Here is an 18,028-nt window from a genome sequence, read left to right as displayed (position 1 = left end):
CTCTTGTACCCTTCCCCTGACTGATATCTTTTAACAATGAGATCCCTCTGATGCTTTGGAAGCTCTCTGTGGACCATGGCTTTTGCTGTGGGATGCGACTAAAAAAATGTCAGGAAAGACCAACTAGAGCAGCTGAACTTTATTTGGGGTTAATCAGAGGCACTTTAAATGATGGCAGGTGTATGCTGACTCCTATTTAACATGATTTTGAATGTGATTGCTTAATTCTGAACACAGCTACATCCCCAGTTAGAAGAGGGTGTGCACACTTATGCAACCACATTATTTTAGTTTTTTTTGTTTTCTTCCCTCCACCTAAAAGATTTCAGTTTGTTTTTCAATTGAGTGGTACAGTTTATAGGATACATTAAAGGTGGAAAAAGTTCTGAAATGATTTATCTCATTTTTGTACAACACAGGAACCTGACATTTTACCAGGGGTGTGTAGACTTTTTATATCCACTGTAACTCCATGATTGGCAGTCCATGTAATTGTTGTGCAAATGGCTTTGTCCATTTTTACACTAGGTATCTGTGTGTTGCCACCTTTATTATGTGAACTATTGGGAACACTGAGATCATGGACCATGGGTACTGCCCATTTGATACCTCATTCTTTTTTCTCTTTTTCTTTTTTTTCTCTTTTTTCTTTTTTCTCTTTTCACTTAAGACAACTGCAACAGGAAGAACAACAAAGTAACTGTATACACAGTAATTCTAGCTGGACCTCACAGGGCCTGTGGGTTGGTTGAGTGGGTTGGGCATTTCTTGGTAGCTTAATGCACAGAAGTAGTTTGGGTCCAATCTTATAAAAGAGAGGAACACTTCTTGGCAGGTTGGGCACGAGCTAGGGACAAGTGCATGTTCCAAATGACCAGATTGTTTGTCTTTGCGTGCCGACACTGAGACCAGTTGAGGACTTGAATTTAAGGATGTCTCGCTAGGTAGAAAGTAGGGATGTACTGAAAGCTCTTTAAAGCTCTGGATGATTGATTTGGCACTTTTTAAAATGAAAATATTCAAATCACGTTTTAGATTTGGTTTGGGATCTGGACAAATCCAAAAATGATGGATTTAGGGCACCCCTATTAAGATGCAAAATAAAGAAAAATTTCAGCTTGTACTACAGTACAGTTTGTGCCTAAATGTAAATTACAATATGACACAGAAATGTGAGCTCTAAAAAATCACTTTGTCCTATAAATTACTGTCATGCCTGAGCTAGAAATTAATCAAGGATTAATTGGTGTTCTGTGTCATTTTATGCCAATTTGAACCCTAAATCGGGGTCTAATGGATATGGTATGTAATTTCAGTTTCAATTAGCTTCAGTGTAAAATACGTGGTGTAGCAATGCCATCATTCTGATAGTCAACACATAGCTGCACTAAAGCAATATGTAGTATTGCAGGCTACTAGTTCTAATTTTGCCCCCCCCCCAACCTGATATTTATACACACGTACACACACATATACATACATACACTAACATTAATACAACGGCTCAGCTGCTCAGTCAGAATCAACCCATAGCCATAAACAACTAGTTGAATGGTACTTTGGATCACACAGGTGACTTGTTGCATGGTCCAATAGAATTTTGCAAGGATTTAATATTTGGAAAGCATTGGGACAGTCTTTAGCATTGCAGCCTTGCATTGTTCAGCTAGGACACCATCTGCAACATACAGGCAAGTTAATTGTTTTCTGATATTTTTTTTTGTGAATGGGATAGGATCTCTGTAATATCCACTGGTGTAGTAAGAAGAATAAGTTGTTTTTATAAAGAATAATAGGGTGGACTGGGGTTAGTGCTTGTTGGCAGAGCCATGCCAATTACTATTGACGCCCACGGCAGAGTTTGTTGGCTCAGTTCCCCACTGCCTGCCTGCTCTTCACTCATTTCTCTTCACATTGCCACCACACACCACCTCAATCAATCAGTCGCACTCCCACCCTCTTGAACAACACTTCCTCCCTGCCTCCCGTCCAGTTGCTCACTTTGGAACTTTGGTACTGTATCCCTGGAGCATTGTACCCTAGGTAGAAGCCTATCCTGTCTACCTTCTGGGGTTGGTAATATGGAAACAGGGCCGCCATCAGGGGGGGACAGTCGTCCCTGGCCCAGAGGATTTCCACTTTTAAGGGGGGCCCCTTTAATCAAATACAGGCCCAGTCCACCTTAACATTGGACATCTTAAATTTCATTGGTGGTCAGCAGCTAATCTGATTGGTTGTGCCCCATGCGTATGCATGATGCCAGTGCGCACAGGGAGCAACCCTGTAAAAGGGCCTTTCTCCTGTCGCATGGAGACAAAAGCGAAGAGGCGTCTTTGGGGGATCTTCTCACCAGAAAATTTGGTAGTGAGGGGCCCCGTGATTTCTGATGGTGGCCCTGCAGGGTTGCATCATTATATGTCACAGCCTGCTGTTTCTGTTGTCTTAGACCAGTGCTGTCCAACTTCTGCAGTGCCGAGGGCCGGAATATCTCTAGCATACATGGTGGAGGGCCGCTAATGGAAGCCAGTTTTGGCCACTCCCCTTTTTTGAACCACACCCACTTCAAACCACACCCATTTTATCACAATGGTGGTAGTGCATCAAAAACCCAAATGCTTGGTCCTCACTGCGGGATATCAACAGTTATTCATATATGAAAGTATTATATTATGTCATATTAAGACACACCCTTAAATCCATATGCCGCCTCCTCCTCCCCTGTGGATAGCACAGCACCCCAGCAACATAATTACACACCTTAGGGACCATTTAATGGCTATTTCCAACTGCTAACAAACTCCCAGAACAAACCCCTGTGAGTTTTACCTCTCACAGGCAGCATAGGGCAGGCAGAGTATGGCACACACAGGCAGCATAGGGCAGGCAGAGTATGGCACACACAGGCAGCACTCTGCCTGCCCTTAGCTGCCTGTGTGTGCCATACTCTGCCTGCCCTTAGCTGTCTGTGTGTGCCATACTCTGCCTGCCCTATGCTGTCTGTGTGCCATATACATAGGCAGCATAGTGCAGGCACTACATACAATGTCCGAGGTGTGAACAGGGGAACAATGTGGGTGTTTAAAGCCTGAGGTGTGAACACTGCAGAAACTAAAAGGTGTGAAAAACACAGGGGATTACATGTTTAAACAATACAGGGTATTACAGCCTGAATCTGAGGTGAGAACCATGCAGGGGGCCAGTTAATCTCAGTACTGATACCATTTAAAGCTTACACAAAGGTCAGCCATCAAATCAGCCAGACAGGTGGGGAGCCACACAGAGGGGGTGGCCCGCGGGCCGCCAGTTGGACAGCACTGTCTTAGACCATGGGTGCTCCCTCTGTGTAACAGATGACAATCTTTAATAGATAACTGTGCAGTAGGCAGAAGTCTAACTCATCTAGATAAAGCTGGCCATGCACCTTCTCTCCAGGCTATTGGCCCATGTATGGTGCCTTCCCAATAACCTGCCAAATTTTTTTTTACCCATAGCATTTTTTTCGAACTAAATAAAATGTTAAAGTAAATGACTGGATGTCAAGATTGTAGCATGTCTGCCACCAAAAGTGCGGAAAGTCAAGGCAATGTTTGGACTGTTTTGGCTGTGAGGTAGTTAAGCTACAAGCGACACTGTATTATATTCCACATTTATATGTTTTCTCATACAAAGCTGTGCCTGGTTTGATTTCCTTTTGTTGGCGTCTTTTCAGCATATAATTAAATGGATGATTGGCAAGTAGAATTCCCCTATGAAGGACAATATATTCAATGGAAAACATAGATATGTATGTTTTTTTTTTATTCATGTCCCCCATAGGGAGGATAAGTGCATATGTAAGCATAATTATAGGTTCCCTTCTAGAGGAGGCATTGGGGATTGTTTATCAGCTTTCAGACTGACGGCTCCTGATAAAGGTTATTTTAAGGACTCTGGCACACGGGGAGATTGGTCGCCCGCGACAAATCTCCTTTGTCACGGGCGACTAATCTCCCCGAGTTGCCATGACCTGCCATCCCACCGGCGAACATGTAAGTCGCCGGCGGGATGGCACAAGCGGCGGCACGATTTCGGGAAATCGCGCCGCCGCATGTGCCATCCCGCCGGCGACTTAAATGTGGGATGGCGGGTCATGGCAACTCGAGGAGATTAGTCGCCCGTGAACATGGAGTTTTGTCGTGGGCGTCTAATTTCCCTGTGTGCCAGAGCCCTAAGGGAATGGGAGAAACTGGCAAATAATGATAGAGCAGCATGTTGCTAATCTTACTGATATTTCTGAAGGACTTGCTTAGCAATATGAAAAGTGAATGCTAACTGCTCTTATGTAATTGTAGCCAATTTGAGATATGCTTTAGGGTTTAACATCTTTGCAACCCCCAGCCAATGCTGAACAGACCTTTGCAAGGAAAATATTCTACATATATCTTGTGTTACTCATATGTTTTTTCCAGGCAGTTAAATTCTGCTATACTTATAATCCTGCTTATTTGGTATGGGGCCTATTATACAGAATGCTCGGGACCTTGAGTTTTCCCGGATAAGGGATCTTTCCGTAATTTGTATCTCCATAACTTATGAACAGTACAGAACAGTAGTTTTCAGAAAGTAATGGTTACGTGCGTAATATCGTGCGCTAATATTGCATGCTACGAAATAACGCATAAATATACCGCATGCTTTAAAATAACGCTTAAAAATATGTCATCGCCAGATAAATAACGACAATAACATTGCTTCTTAATTATGACAAGTGCCCTTTTCGTCCTGAATCAATCTGTTATCTTAGATGGGATCAAGTACAGTTTTATAATTACAGAGAAAAAGCAAATGATTTTGAAAAATTAGAATTAATTACTTATAATTGAGTCTACGGGAAGACAGTCTTTCCGTAATTTGGAACTTTCTGGATTACAAACCATAGACTTTCTCATGTACCACTATAGGTAGACAGGGTCCTCTGTTTTTCATTTCTGTTCCAGATATTTGTGAAAACTGGCATTTCAGAAATAGGTATATGGGTTTGCTGGGAATAGGAAAAATTGGCCCCATGGGTGATTAGACTGCTGAGCCTACTGTGGGAGCTGCTGTTAGTCTCTGTGAGCCATACAGTGGTTGACAAATGCCATGATTTGTGATTTTTTTCATATACTTTATTAGAAATAAAGGACTGAGTTTAATATAAGTTTTGGTTAGCCATTGCAGCCATTTCTTCTCCTGCAGTAAGCTTCCAATGTTTTGATTTTGAATAGCTTATGAAAAGATCTAAATAGGTGTTGTGGCTCTTTGGAAGTGAGTAAAAAGAGTGCCTGGAGATTTAACACTAAAGTTTAATACCTTGGGGGGGGTATTGGTTCGGGAATTGGTTAATTCTCACACCACTCTGCAACACCTTTGCTTCTTCCTGGGAATATATCAAACCAATTTCCTTGAGACTTTGAATGGGGAAACGGTGAAATTTAAGCTCACAGAAAGCCTCTGGAGTCCCCTTCGTGCCTTATCCAAGATGGTGACGAGGAATGACATGCAGGCAGCGACTCTCCACTGGTACACTATACCATCCCAATGCCATCACAAACAGTAAGTCTCACTGCACATCAACGCTTAAGCAAATTTGGCCCAAATTTGAACCCATAATACAGGGCCACAGGCAGCAGAACTCAAGCATCACAAGCCTACTACATGCACTCTTTTTCTACAAGCACCATTTCTCTACAAGCACCTACAGAACTGACCTTATTATAAATTATGCACCTTCTGGAGCAGAATTACACCACACTGCTCAACAGACTTGATAAAATAAAAATAGATTTCAACCTGGTAATACTGGATGTGTAGAATATTAGGGACTGCACAGCAGATGTTGAAAAAAGGTTTCCTAACCTAGATGACCTGGTCCACCCTATTCTAGCCTGACTAGATGATACTAGGAAACCTGAGACCATCATGAATGAAAACTACTACCTCCATCTGAACTTCAGCATATCCAATAATGGCACCCAATCCTCCCAGATGGCTAAGGTTATCATGGAACGTGAGAGGTTTGGGCAGCTCCATTAAGAGAGGCCTGGTATTTACAGGAATCATACTTTGACGGTTCCAAATTACTCTCTTTGAGGAGACCGTGGATTGCTTCTACCTACCACTCAACTTACTCTAGCTATGTTAGGGGTATCTCAATACTTATTTTGAAATCTTTCAGCATCCCACAATACCATGTCTAGAACTGGCCTTACCTTAGGATTCCGGATAAGTTCATATACTTCCCTGAAGTGAATTTCCGTATTTCACACTCTTCTGTGACTTCCTTTTATCCTTAACCAATTGTGCATATACTTACAGACCAAAACTATAGTCTTGGAGCTTGTAACAAGTTCCCTCTTGGTAGAACTATATTTATAACTCCCCACTTCTCTTTTTCCACTTTCTCAAGCTGCTGTACAAATATACAACAGACGTGTAAAATCCTAAAACTTTATTCTAAAACATATTAAAAGTTAAACTCACAAACGCCATAAAAATTGGCATTGCATATACCATGGAACACAGTGAAGACAGTCATCATCAAGTGGAGAAAAAAATATGGCACAACAGTGACATTACCAAGAACTGGACGTCCCTCCAAAATTAATGAAAAGGCAAGAAGAAAACTGGTCAGGAGGCTACCAAGCAACATTTAAAGGAGCTGCAGGAATATCTGGCAAGTACTGGCTGTGTGGTACATGTGACAACAATCTCCCGTATTCTTCATATGTCTGACAAAAGCCCTTTCTTACGAAGAGAAACATCCAAGCCAGGCTACATTTTGCAAAAACACATCTGAAGTCTCCAAAAAGCATGTGGGAAAAGGTGTCTGATGAAACCAAGGTTGAACTTTTAAGCCATAATTCCAAAAAATATGTTTGACGCAAATACAATACTGCAGATCACCAAAAGAACACCATACCCACAGTGAAGCATGGTGGTGGCAGCATCATGCTTTGGGGCTGTTTTCCTTCAGCTGGAACTGGGGCCTTAGTTAAGATAGAGGGAATTATGAACAGTTTCAAATACCAGGTAATATTGGCACAAAACCTTCAGGCTTCTGCTAGAAAGCTAAACATGAGGAGGAACTTCATCTTTCAGCATGACAACGACCCAAAGCATACATCCAAATCAACAAAGGAATGGCTTCACCGGAAGAAGATTAAAGTTTTGGAATGGCCCAGCCAGAGCCCAGACCTGAATCCGATTGAAAATCTGTGGGGTGATCTGAAGAGGGCTGTCCACAGGAGATGCCCTCACAATCTGACAGATTTGGAGTGTTTCTGCAAAGAAGAGTGGGCAAATCTTGCAAAGTCAAAATGTGCCATGCTGATAGACTCATATCCAAAAAGACTGAGTGCTAAGTGATACTGACACTAAAAAACAGCTCTTCAAAATATGAATGTTCATAAAAAGTTGCCTATAGGTCATGTTTATAATTTTTTGCTGATAGGGCTGCTTTTGTAAGTAATTGTTACTTGAAGTTCCTAAACCTGACTGTTTTGCCAACCTGACTGTCTCTTCTCAGCCTGTCAGTTATAGCTTCTAATGCTAATGGACTCCTGCTGCACAGATATGGCAGCCCCCTCATAGAGGAACATTGGGGATCAGATAGGTAATGTAAAAGCATTGGGCAAATACATTTATGGCAAAATTATTAAGGTCATGCAAAAACAATGTTATTCTAGCTTAATTTCTGGTGTCAGTATCTCTGTAAGGGTGTGCACACTTATGCAACCACATTATTTCAGTTTTTTTTGGTTTTCTTCCCTCCACCTAAAAGATTTCAGTTTGGTTTTCAATTGCGTGGTACAGTTTATAGGTTAAAGTTCTGAAATGATTTATCTTTGTCTTATTTTTGTACAGCACAGGATCCTGACATTTTACCAGGGGTATGTAGACTTAATATAAATATATACATTTTCAAAAATATATACAAATACTATTTAAAAATACATATAAAAATATAAAAGTAATCCATAGCTCATCCTGATAATTGTTCCTGAAGACCGCTGCAGGAGAGGAGAGGAGAGAAGAAGAGGAGGCATCAAACTATGTACAGTATAACCTATCTGCATCTCTCCATAGCCAAAATCTTTCCAAATCCAGTATTCCAGTTCAGCTACCTCATTCAAGAAGGCTATCACTCCTGTGCTCCTGTTGTAGCACTAATTGCATGTAGATATCATATAAGATAATGGAGGACACCTGCAGGGCTTTGCTGCAATTAGTGTTTATTAGCGTGTTCCACTACATGTTTCGGGCAAAGCCCTATGCCTCGTGTGGCATTAGCCTAAGACATGGTGCTGTGCCCTACTTTGGAGTACCCAGGAATAGCTGCTTTCCATCTTTCCTTTTATATTCACTTAGGCATAGGATGTCCTTTAGTGTACTGCCCCGTTTATAGTTAAACATGGGGGGTTCTCTATAGTAGTTGCCATACTTCTTATCTCCCTGCACTATTGGCCAGTACTGCTTAACCAAAGTTTCCAGTTTTTTACTAACATCACAGTATTTGCCCACAAAAATGGGTTGCGGTGTAGTTTCTCTACATATTTTAGGTTTTTCTAGTAGGATGTCCCTTGGAATTTTTTGCACCTCCTCTGCTACTTGTATCAGTTTATTCTTATTGTAACCTTTTACTTTGAAACAACCTATCAGCTCCTTAGCCGCTGTCTTATATTTTTCATCTTCGGATGTTATTCTGCGTGCCCGCATAAATAGACCCTTGGGGATAGCATTGTTAACTCTGAAGCTCTTTACGGTTAACAGGTTGTTCCTGTCCATTGGTTTCTAAACAGGCCTGTGGAAATCTGACCATTTTCAATAGTCAGTAGCACATCAAGGAAGTTTAGCTTAGTCCCCCCAATCTCATAAGTAAACTTTATAGTGGGGTTGCTTTAAATTTGCTTCCCTCACCATTTCTTGGAATTGCTCTTTTGTTCCATCCCAAATTACTAGCACATCATCCACATAGCGCATATATGATTTTATAAAACCATTGAATTGACGTGCCATGAAATATTTCTGCTCAAGGGTATGTACAAAGATGTTGGCAAATGAAGGCGCTACGAAGAACCCATTGACGTCCCTTGCTTTTGCCAGAAATACTTTCCATTAAACCTGAAATAGTTTTTACCCAACACAAGGCTAAGGCAGTCAATTAGAGAATAGACCATCTGGTGGGAAATATTTGTCTCTAATCGGGCTTCTTACACATACTTAATTCCCTCTTCTTGTAGTATAAATGTGTAGAGACTCTCTATATCGATACTATACATTTTTCATTAATCCCATTCATTTGTTTTAGTCTATTGAGCAAAGCGGTAGTGTCCTTTAAACATGTGGGGATATCTTTTACTATTGGCTGCAGGTAGCTATCCACAAATTTAAACAGTGGTTCAAGCACAAAACCTATACCTGCCACAATAGGTCTGCCTGGCGGGTTAGTTAAAGATTTATGAATTTTGGGTAAGAAATAAAGTACTGGTATTAAGGGAAATTCAGTTGTAAGAAAATCCCTTTGCTTTAAGTTTATAACATATATATATATATCTCCATAGCCATTTCTCTTTCCACACAGCCCACTATACCACCATACAGACATTCAATCAAACCTCTCATTAAATCCTGCAGCCCCAGTAACTCCAGAATGTGCTATCTTCTACATTAGCACAATTAACACAATCCTAGTAGCACCCCCATTTTTGTATCTCAAATAGGCTATAAATGTCCCTAACTAAATTCCACATTTCACTTCACATTTTTTTTTTTTTTTTTTTAAAGCTGACGAAATCAGTAATGCTGTTGGTCTCCAAACCATAGAAATAATATTATTCAGAGAAGAGACAGTAAATGGATAAAGGGAATGGAATGTCACAATAAGGAAAGACTGGATACGTTGGGTTTGTTTACACTGGAGAAGAAGAGCTTAAGGGAAGGTATGATAACTATGTATGCGATGCACTGAATGCAGGATTCGGTATTCGGACAGGATTCAGCCTTTTTGTGACAGGGTTCGGTATTCTGCTGAATCCACGCTCCTGGCCAAACCAAATCCAAATTAGCATACATTTGTGTATGCTAATTAGCATTCAGAAGGGTTAAATGTTAGGGGGGGCAAAAAATTGGGCACCAGTTTTTAACCCTTCCCTATCCTAATTAGCATATGTTAATTAGGATTCTGTTCGGTATTCAGCCAAATCCATCGGGGGGGGGGGGGGTGGTATTCGGCCGCATCCCTTCGGTGTATCCCTAATATATGTAGTAGAAAATACAATGAATCTATACCCCTTTTAATACAGCTCAAAACCTTGTTTGCCCTTGCAGCTGCTGCCTGGCATTGCTTGCTACAGCCAAGTTTATTATCTACAAGGACTCCAAGGTCCTTCTCCATTATGGATTTGCCTAGTGCAGTCCCATTAAGGGTATACGGGGCTTGCATATTTTTACATCCCAGGTGCATGACCTTACATTTATCCACATTAAATCTCATCTGCCACTTAGCTGCCCAGATTGCCAGTTGGTCAAGATCCTGCTGCAGGGATGTCACATCCTGGATAGAATTGACTGGTCTGCAGAGTTTTGTGTCATCTGCAAACACTGATACATTACTCATAATACCCTCCCCCAAGTCATTTATGAACAAATTAAACAAAAGTGGACCCAGTACAGAACCCTGAGGGACCCCACTGAGGACCTTATTCCAAGTAGAGAATGTACCATTAACAACCACCCTCTGTACCCGATCCTGTAGCCAGTTTTCTATCCATGTGCAAACGACCTCACTAAGACCAATAGACCTTAGCTTAGAAAGCAGTCGTTTGTGGGGAACGGTGCTGATTACTGCTCATAATGCCATTCTCCACTACATAATTTTGAATGTGATCCCTTAACAAGCCTTCAAATAACTTGCCCACCACGGATGTCAAACTTACAGGCCTATAATTGCCAGGCTGAGATCTTACTCCCTTTTTAAATATGGGAATGACATTCGCCTTCTTCCAATCCCTTGGTACCATACCTGATGAAAGAGAGTCTGAGAATATCAGAAACAAGGGCCACTGTAATTCTGCCCCTAGCTCTCTCAGTACCCGAGGGTGTATTCCATCTGGCCCAGGTGCCTTGTTTACATTTATCGTGTGTAACCCTTTAAGCACCATATCCTGTGCCAACCACTGTGTAGTTGGAGCTGAGGCAACAGTGCAGCTCTTAGGTGGGACTTGGCCCACTGGCTCCTCTACTGTATACACAGAAGAAAAGAACTGGTTAAGCACATCTGCCTTTTCTGTATCCGCTGTAACCATATTGTTATTATAACTCAATGGGGCCACACCCTCAACCTGCATCTTTTTACTATTAATATACTTTTTTTTTTTTTTAACTTCAGGCGTTTATTGAGTACAGCATCATAAGTACAGTATGTACAGTACATGAATAGTAGCATTGCAGTATTAGTTACACATTAGTAAATACATAAACAATAATTGCATAGAATAGCATATCTCATCCATTACAGAAGGGCTCATTCGAGTCAGAGTAGACCTGTCCTAACCTGGTTCAGTGGCTTAGGTGACCCAGTCTAGCCATTTATCCCATATCTTATGGTATTTCTTTGGGCTGCCCCTTTTACAGTAGATAAGGTTTTCTAGATTAGATAGTCGCTTGATTTCTACTATCCATTGGGCAAGACTCGGAGAGGTGGCCTGTTTCCATTTCCTTGTGATAAGCTTTTTGGCAATGAACAATGCTTCATTAATAAAGGCACTTTGGTACCGTGTTGATGTCTCTTGTATACCTATACCAAATAAAGCGACCTTTGGGGATCTGGGGAGCTGTATTCCTAGGACTGTCTCTATAGAGTCAAATACTTCGTTCCAGTATGAAGACAACACTGAGCATTCCCAAACCATATGTATGAAAGAGGCTTGTTGACTAGCACACCTGGGACATTCTGAGGATGCAGTTGGGAACAGTTTATGTAATTTGGCGGGATAGTAATAGGCTCTATGGAGAAAGTAAAGTTGGATCATACGGTCTCTGTAATTTAGAGATATCAGTAGGGGGGACTCTAACATCTGGTCCCATTCCTCGTCACTGCAGCAGCCTATATCCCCTTCCCACTTATCCCTGAGAGTTTCAAGTGGCTTATTGTACAACTTAGCATGCAGTTCTTGGTACAGATTAGAGATAAGGCCTTTAGTTGAGCTTTGCTGTATGCGATCAGTTAATGAATGGTTTGCAAGAATAATAGAGTTTCCCTGGTTTTGTGCGTTTAGGCATCTTTTAACTTGCATATATTTCAACCATTGGTGTGCTGGTAGTTGGTATTGTTGCTTATTAAGCTGGCTAAAGGATACCATAGAGCCTCCTTGTCACACCTCCCTTATAGTGCTGATACCGCACCTGTCCCAGATTGGGTTGCTGCCCAGTTTAGCTAAGCTTGGGAAGTGTGTGTTATTCCACAAGGGGGTCAGAGGTAGTATATTCTTAAATTGCATAATATGCAGCGTTCTTTGCACAATTTGGCGTGTATGCATAATAACCTGGTTAGGGTAGGCTATTGGGTGGGGGCCGTTAGTGAGTAGCCACTGAAACGGGGTGTAGTGGACCCCTAACAAGGTTTTATGCAATTGGTACAGTGACTGGTGATCTGTATCCTCAACCCAGGGTGCTGTGTGGCTTAGTTGAGCGGCCATGTAATATAAAAAAATATTTGGGAATGCTGCTCTCCCACGAGCTTTGCCTTTGGTCAAGGTGTCCAGGCTTAGTCGGTGGCGGGTGCCGGCCCATATTAACTGCCTAAATATTGTGTCCAGGGCAGTAAAAAACCCTTTTTTTTATGACACACGGGGCTTGCAGAAGGGCATAGGTTAGCTTGGGCAAAAGTATAATTTTAATCAAATGTATCCTGCCCATTGGGCCAATTAGAAGTGATTCCCAAGCTTTAATTTTCTTTTGTATATAGTTTTTCACAGGGAGTACGTTCAGGCTATAGTAGTCAGACAGGGGAAGCTTGATTACCACTCCTAGGTAGGTAAATTGTTGGACAATGGGGAAAGGCATATTCAGTTGGTTACCTGATGGGTGCTGCGGGTCAACCGGTAGAATGACTGACTTGGCTAAACTTGTGACCAGGCCGGATACACGGGCGAATCTGGAAGTTATATTAGTTAGTGTTCTTATGGAGGGTCCTAAGTCCCCCAAATAGATTAGTGTGGCATCCGCATACAGTTGTATGCGTTCTTCTCTGTTGCCAAGTTTCCATCCTGTGAACTCAGTGGCTTGCCTAATCGCTTGTGCAAATGGCTCCATGGCAATAGCAAATAAGAGGGGGGACAGAGGGCACCCTTGCCTTGTACCTCTTTGTAGGGGAAAGTAGTTCGTGTTGGAACCATTAACTACTATAGCTGCTTTGGGTGAGTGGTAAAGTAGCTTGACCCATTTGCTGATAGAGGGCCCAAAGTTAAAGCGTTGTAGAGTGTGCCATAAATATTCCCATTCTACTGTGTCAAAGGCTTTGGTTATATCCAAAGCTGCCACTGCTCGTTGCCCACAGTTATCGTGTTTGGTAGCTAGATTCAAATAGAGCCTTCTTATGTTCAAAGCTGTTGCTTTGTTAGCCATAAAACCAGTTTGGTCCTCTGATATGATAAGTGGCAAGGCCTTAGCTACTCTCTGTGCTATAATTTTTGCTAAAATTTTTATGTCTGTTGTTAGGAGGGAGATTGGGCGATATGCATCCAGCTGTGTGGGATCTTTACCTGGTTTACTTAATAGAACTATAGAGGCCTCATATAAGGATTGTGGAAGAGAGCTGGATGATATAGCATAATTGAACATTTGGAGAAGGTGAGGGGCAATTGCCTCTTTAAATCTTTTATAGATTTCAATTGTTAGCCCATCAGGCCCAGCCGCCTTTCTTGTGGGGAACATGTCTATGGCTTCATTAAGTTCAGTTAGGGTAAGGTCTGCCTCCAAACTTATTTTTTGTTCATCTGTTAGCCGTGGTAGGTTAAGGGCCGACAGAAAGGAATTAATTTCCATTGGTGTAGTTGAGGTTTGGGAGCTATATATGCTTGCATAGTAGCTGGAGAGTAGGGTTGCTATTTCTGTGGGGTGAGTGTGTGACAGGCCTTGTTGGTCAATCAATTCAGTTATTACAGGGGGGGAGCAGTTTGTTTTGGAAATATAGGCTAACAGCTTTCCTGCTCGTTCACCCTGTTCAAAGTAGGAGGCATGTGTAAATAGGAGTTTACGTTTAGACTTTTGAGCTAAGTGGGTGGCGTAGTTAGTTTGAGCAGATTGTAGGTTCTGAAAATTTAGAGGCGTGGGATTGCTTATCGCCTCTATTTCGCAGTTCTCAACCTTTTGTGCCAGTTCACTCTCTATTTGTGTCGTGCCCCGCTTGACTGCAGTGATTTCTCTATGCAGAGTACCCCTTAGGTAGGCTTTAAATGTATCCCACACTATTGCAGGACTGGCCGAGTCCTGATTCATTTGGAAAAATTCAAGTATCTCTGTTGCTATAGCTTCATCTTTATCAATTATATCCAGCCATACTGGGTTGAGAACCCATCTCTTGTTTTGGCCCCCTCCATGGGTTTCCCAGGTTATTAATAACGGAGCATGATCCGATATTCCACGGGGCAAGTATTTACATTCTTTTATACCCACTAGTACACTTTGGGACAGGAAAGCCATATCTATACGGGATAGTGACATATGTGATGTAGAGAAGCAGGAGTATTGGAGGGCTGTGGGGTGAGTGTGTCTCCAGCTCTCCGTTAAGCCCATTGTGGTGGTTATGTTAAGCAGATTAGTGGTAGTTTGGGGGGGTTGTGGGGAACGCTTGCTTAGCCTATCCACCTTGGGGCTGAGTACTGTATTAAAGTCACCCGCACATATGACCTGGGCATGGGGTCGAGAGGTTATAAAAGTGAGTAGCTGCTGAATACAATCATCTGAGTATGGGGGAGGGATATATATATATTTGCGAGCACATAGTTGGAAGCATTTATGCGGGCATGTATAAATATATATCTACCTCGGGGATCGGTTTTAACTGTAATAAGCTGGAAGTGGAGACTTTTTTTAATCAGAATAGACACCCCTGCTGAGTAGGTTGAGTATGTTGCGTGATATCGCCATCCCCACCATGGTTTGTTTATGGTTATTAGTTTAGTGCCCGTAAGGTGGGTCTCTTGGAGGAATGTGATATCCGCTTGCTGTTTCTTAGCGTAATCTACTACAAGTTTACGTTTTATCGGGTCATTTAAGCCCCTAACATTCCAACTTAGTAGTGAGAGACCCATTGCATTACCCTGTGACAGTAATTATGTGTACCATTCATGTCATTTACCACACTATTATCATGAAGCCTTACCAAATTTTCTCGCCTGAGAACAATTAACATTAAAAAACTATTTACAATCCCAACCCCAGATGCCAGATATTGCGTTAAGCTAAGCATGTTATACAGTAAAACTTTCTTAAGGCATCTTTCTTTGCCCTCCCTTTCTGCTTTAGCGAAAATTGCAGGCAGAATTGACCCCATTAACTACAATTTTAAATTAACGTTATATACTTAAATGGTGCCTGTAGAAGACGCGTGGGGGGGTGGATAGTTCACGACCAGCTGGGCCTTGTAGGCCTGTGCAGAACTGTTGCAGGTAATCCAACTGGGGCCGCTCCGGTGGTCCCGGGGATGTTTCTGTCAACCTTGTGGTGGTGAGGAGTGTAGCCGTGCCTTTCTCACGAAGCGCTGACTAAACATGAATTGCAGTTGTTTTAGGCTTGATCACCTTTTGGCGCGCCCGGCAGGTTTTGAGTCTCCAGCCACGCATTGGCCTCTTGCGGGTTGGTGAAAAAGTTCACTTTCCCTTCCATGGAGATTCGTAGCTTTGCGGGGTACAGCATGGCGTAATCAATATTGGCGCTCCTTAGCTTCTTTTTGATCTCGCTGAACTTAAAGCGCTGTTTTTGAATCTCAAGCGAGTAATCAGGGTAGATGGCAATGTTAGCGTTTTCAAATGGAAGTTGCTTTTTTTCGCGGGCCATGGAGAGGATTTTATCTCGGTCTCTTGCGTTTAGCAGCCGGGCAATCAGTGCTCGGGCCGGGGCGCCGGGTACAGGTGGGCGCATCGGTATGCGGTGGGCGCGTTCCACTGAGAAAGTGGATGTGAGCTTATCTGCCCCGAACATGTCTAGCAGCCAGCGCTGAACAAAGTTTTCTGGGGACTCACCCTCCACACGCTCCGGAAATCCCAGTAGCCTTATATTATTACGTCTCAGCCTGTTCTCCAAGTCGTCCGCCTTGCTTTGCCAGGAGTGCACCGCTGTTTGTAGTTCTCTTATTTGGTTCGGGAGCGGTCTGCTTGCATCCTCCATCTCGCTCACACGCTGTTCCACCGCCGCAGTTCTTTCCCTGATTTTCTGGACATCGTGCCGGAAGATAGAGAGTTCCGTTTTTATTTCGTCTACCTTGGTTGTTATTAGCCCTGTGCATGCCTCATGGGTGTTTTTAATCTCGGCAAGTAAGTCCGTCATTGTGGGTTCAGCTGGGGAAGTAGCGGCGGGCCCGCTCGAAGTGGTCGGATAGTCAAGTGGTGCCTCGGCGCCATCTTGTCTCTCTTCCCGGGCATAGCGTTCCAGTTTAGCTGCGGCGTCGGCTGCAGCTTTGTGGTAGAGGTTGCTGGTTGGAGTCCGTTGAGTCCGTGTTGGCAGATTTCTGTAGCTTTTTAGTTGTCACAAGGGACCTCCGGAGCGGAGCTCACTTAACTCACGTCTGCTCACATAGACTGGTAGCCACGCCCCCCTACTATTAATATACTTAAAAAACTTTTTGGGGTTAGTCTTGGCCTCGGCCGCGATGCGCTCCTCATTTTCTATCTTTGCCTTCCGGATTGCTGTTTTACAACACTTGTTACAGTGTTTATATTCACTAAACGCAGCTACTGTCCCCTCTGACTTATATTTCTTAAAAGCTTTCCTTTTTCTCCCTATTAACTTCTTTACCTCAGAGTTAAGCCACATAGGGTGATTCTTAACACTTCTACTTTTTCTTATTAATGGAATGAATTGAGAACAGTAATGATTTAATATAATTTTAAATGACAACCATTTCTGCTCTGTGTTTTTATCAGAAAACATAATGCCCCAATCTATGCCCTGAAGCGCTGCCCTTAAGGAGCTAAAATTTGCCTTCCTAAAATTCAGTGTCTTTGTTGCCCCCGTGTAAATTTGTTTCCTGCACCAAACATCAAATGAAATAACATTATGGTCACTATTACCCAGGGGTTCAACCACTTGCATATTTGCTATACGTTCTGGGTCATTAGAGATCACTAGATCTAGTATAGCATGGTTCCTGGTTGGCTCCTCAACAACTTGTGACATAAAGTTGTCATGCAGCAAGTTTATAAACTTGTTCCCATTTACTGTCCTGGCAGTACTATTGCCCCAGTCAATATCAGGGTAATTAAAATCCCCCATTATTATCACTTGCCCCAAACTAGCTGCCTTTTCTATTTGCAACAGGAGCTGGGCCTCCTCCTCTTCGCTTACATTAGGGGGTCTATAGCATACCCCTACAATTAGTTTGGTAGATTCTTTACTATCTGTGAGAAGCTCAACCCATAAGGATTCAGCTCCCTCTGTTAACCCCATCACTTCCTCCTTAATATTTGCTTTCAATTCCTGCTTAATGAACAGACACACTCCTCCTCCTTTTCTATTGCCCCTGTCCCTCCGAAACAATGTATAACCCCCAATATTAACTGCCCAGTCATGAGACTCATTCAACCAAGTTTCAGCAACTCCAATCACATCATATTTCCGCTCCAACGCCAGTACCTCCAGCTCTCCCATTTTACCAGTCAGACTCCTTGCATTGGTAAACATACATTTAATACTGGTTCCAGCGTGAGAATGACGTGTAAACAACTTATGGGCCTCCCTGCCATTATCAGTATCCCGAAGCAAGTCTCCTCCCCCATTTTCCCTTACTATG

The 18,028-nt window shown here is 42.5% G+C and overlaps 1 protein-coding gene across 9 annotated transcripts in view; it reads left to right on the top strand.

Annotated features, from left to right (window-relative positions):
* The window catches only part of slc36a1 (solute carrier family 36 (proton/amino acid symporter), member 1), a 135,269-nt gene that overhangs the window by 29,952 nt on the left and 87,289 nt on the right, over positions 1-18,028 (top strand). Inside the window, exon 9 of one of the 9 annotated variants that reach the window (XR_004221920.1) lies at positions 9,805-9,959. The exons of the other annotated variants lie outside the window; for them this stretch is intronic. The gene's annotated coding sequence lies outside the window, so the exon portion shown is untranslated. The remainder of the gene's footprint in view (positions 1-9,804; positions 9,960-18,028) is intronic. 9 annotated transcript variants of the gene reach the window in all.

This window comes from Xenopus tropicalis, chromosome 3 (assembly GCF_000004195.4).
Source record: "Xenopus tropicalis strain Nigerian chromosome 3, UCB_Xtro_10.0, whole genome shotgun sequence".
Classification (NCBI taxonomy): domain Eukaryota; kingdom Metazoa; phylum Chordata; class Amphibia; order Anura; family Pipidae; genus Xenopus; species Xenopus tropicalis.
This window is presented reverse-complemented; position numbering and strand designations above follow the sequence as displayed.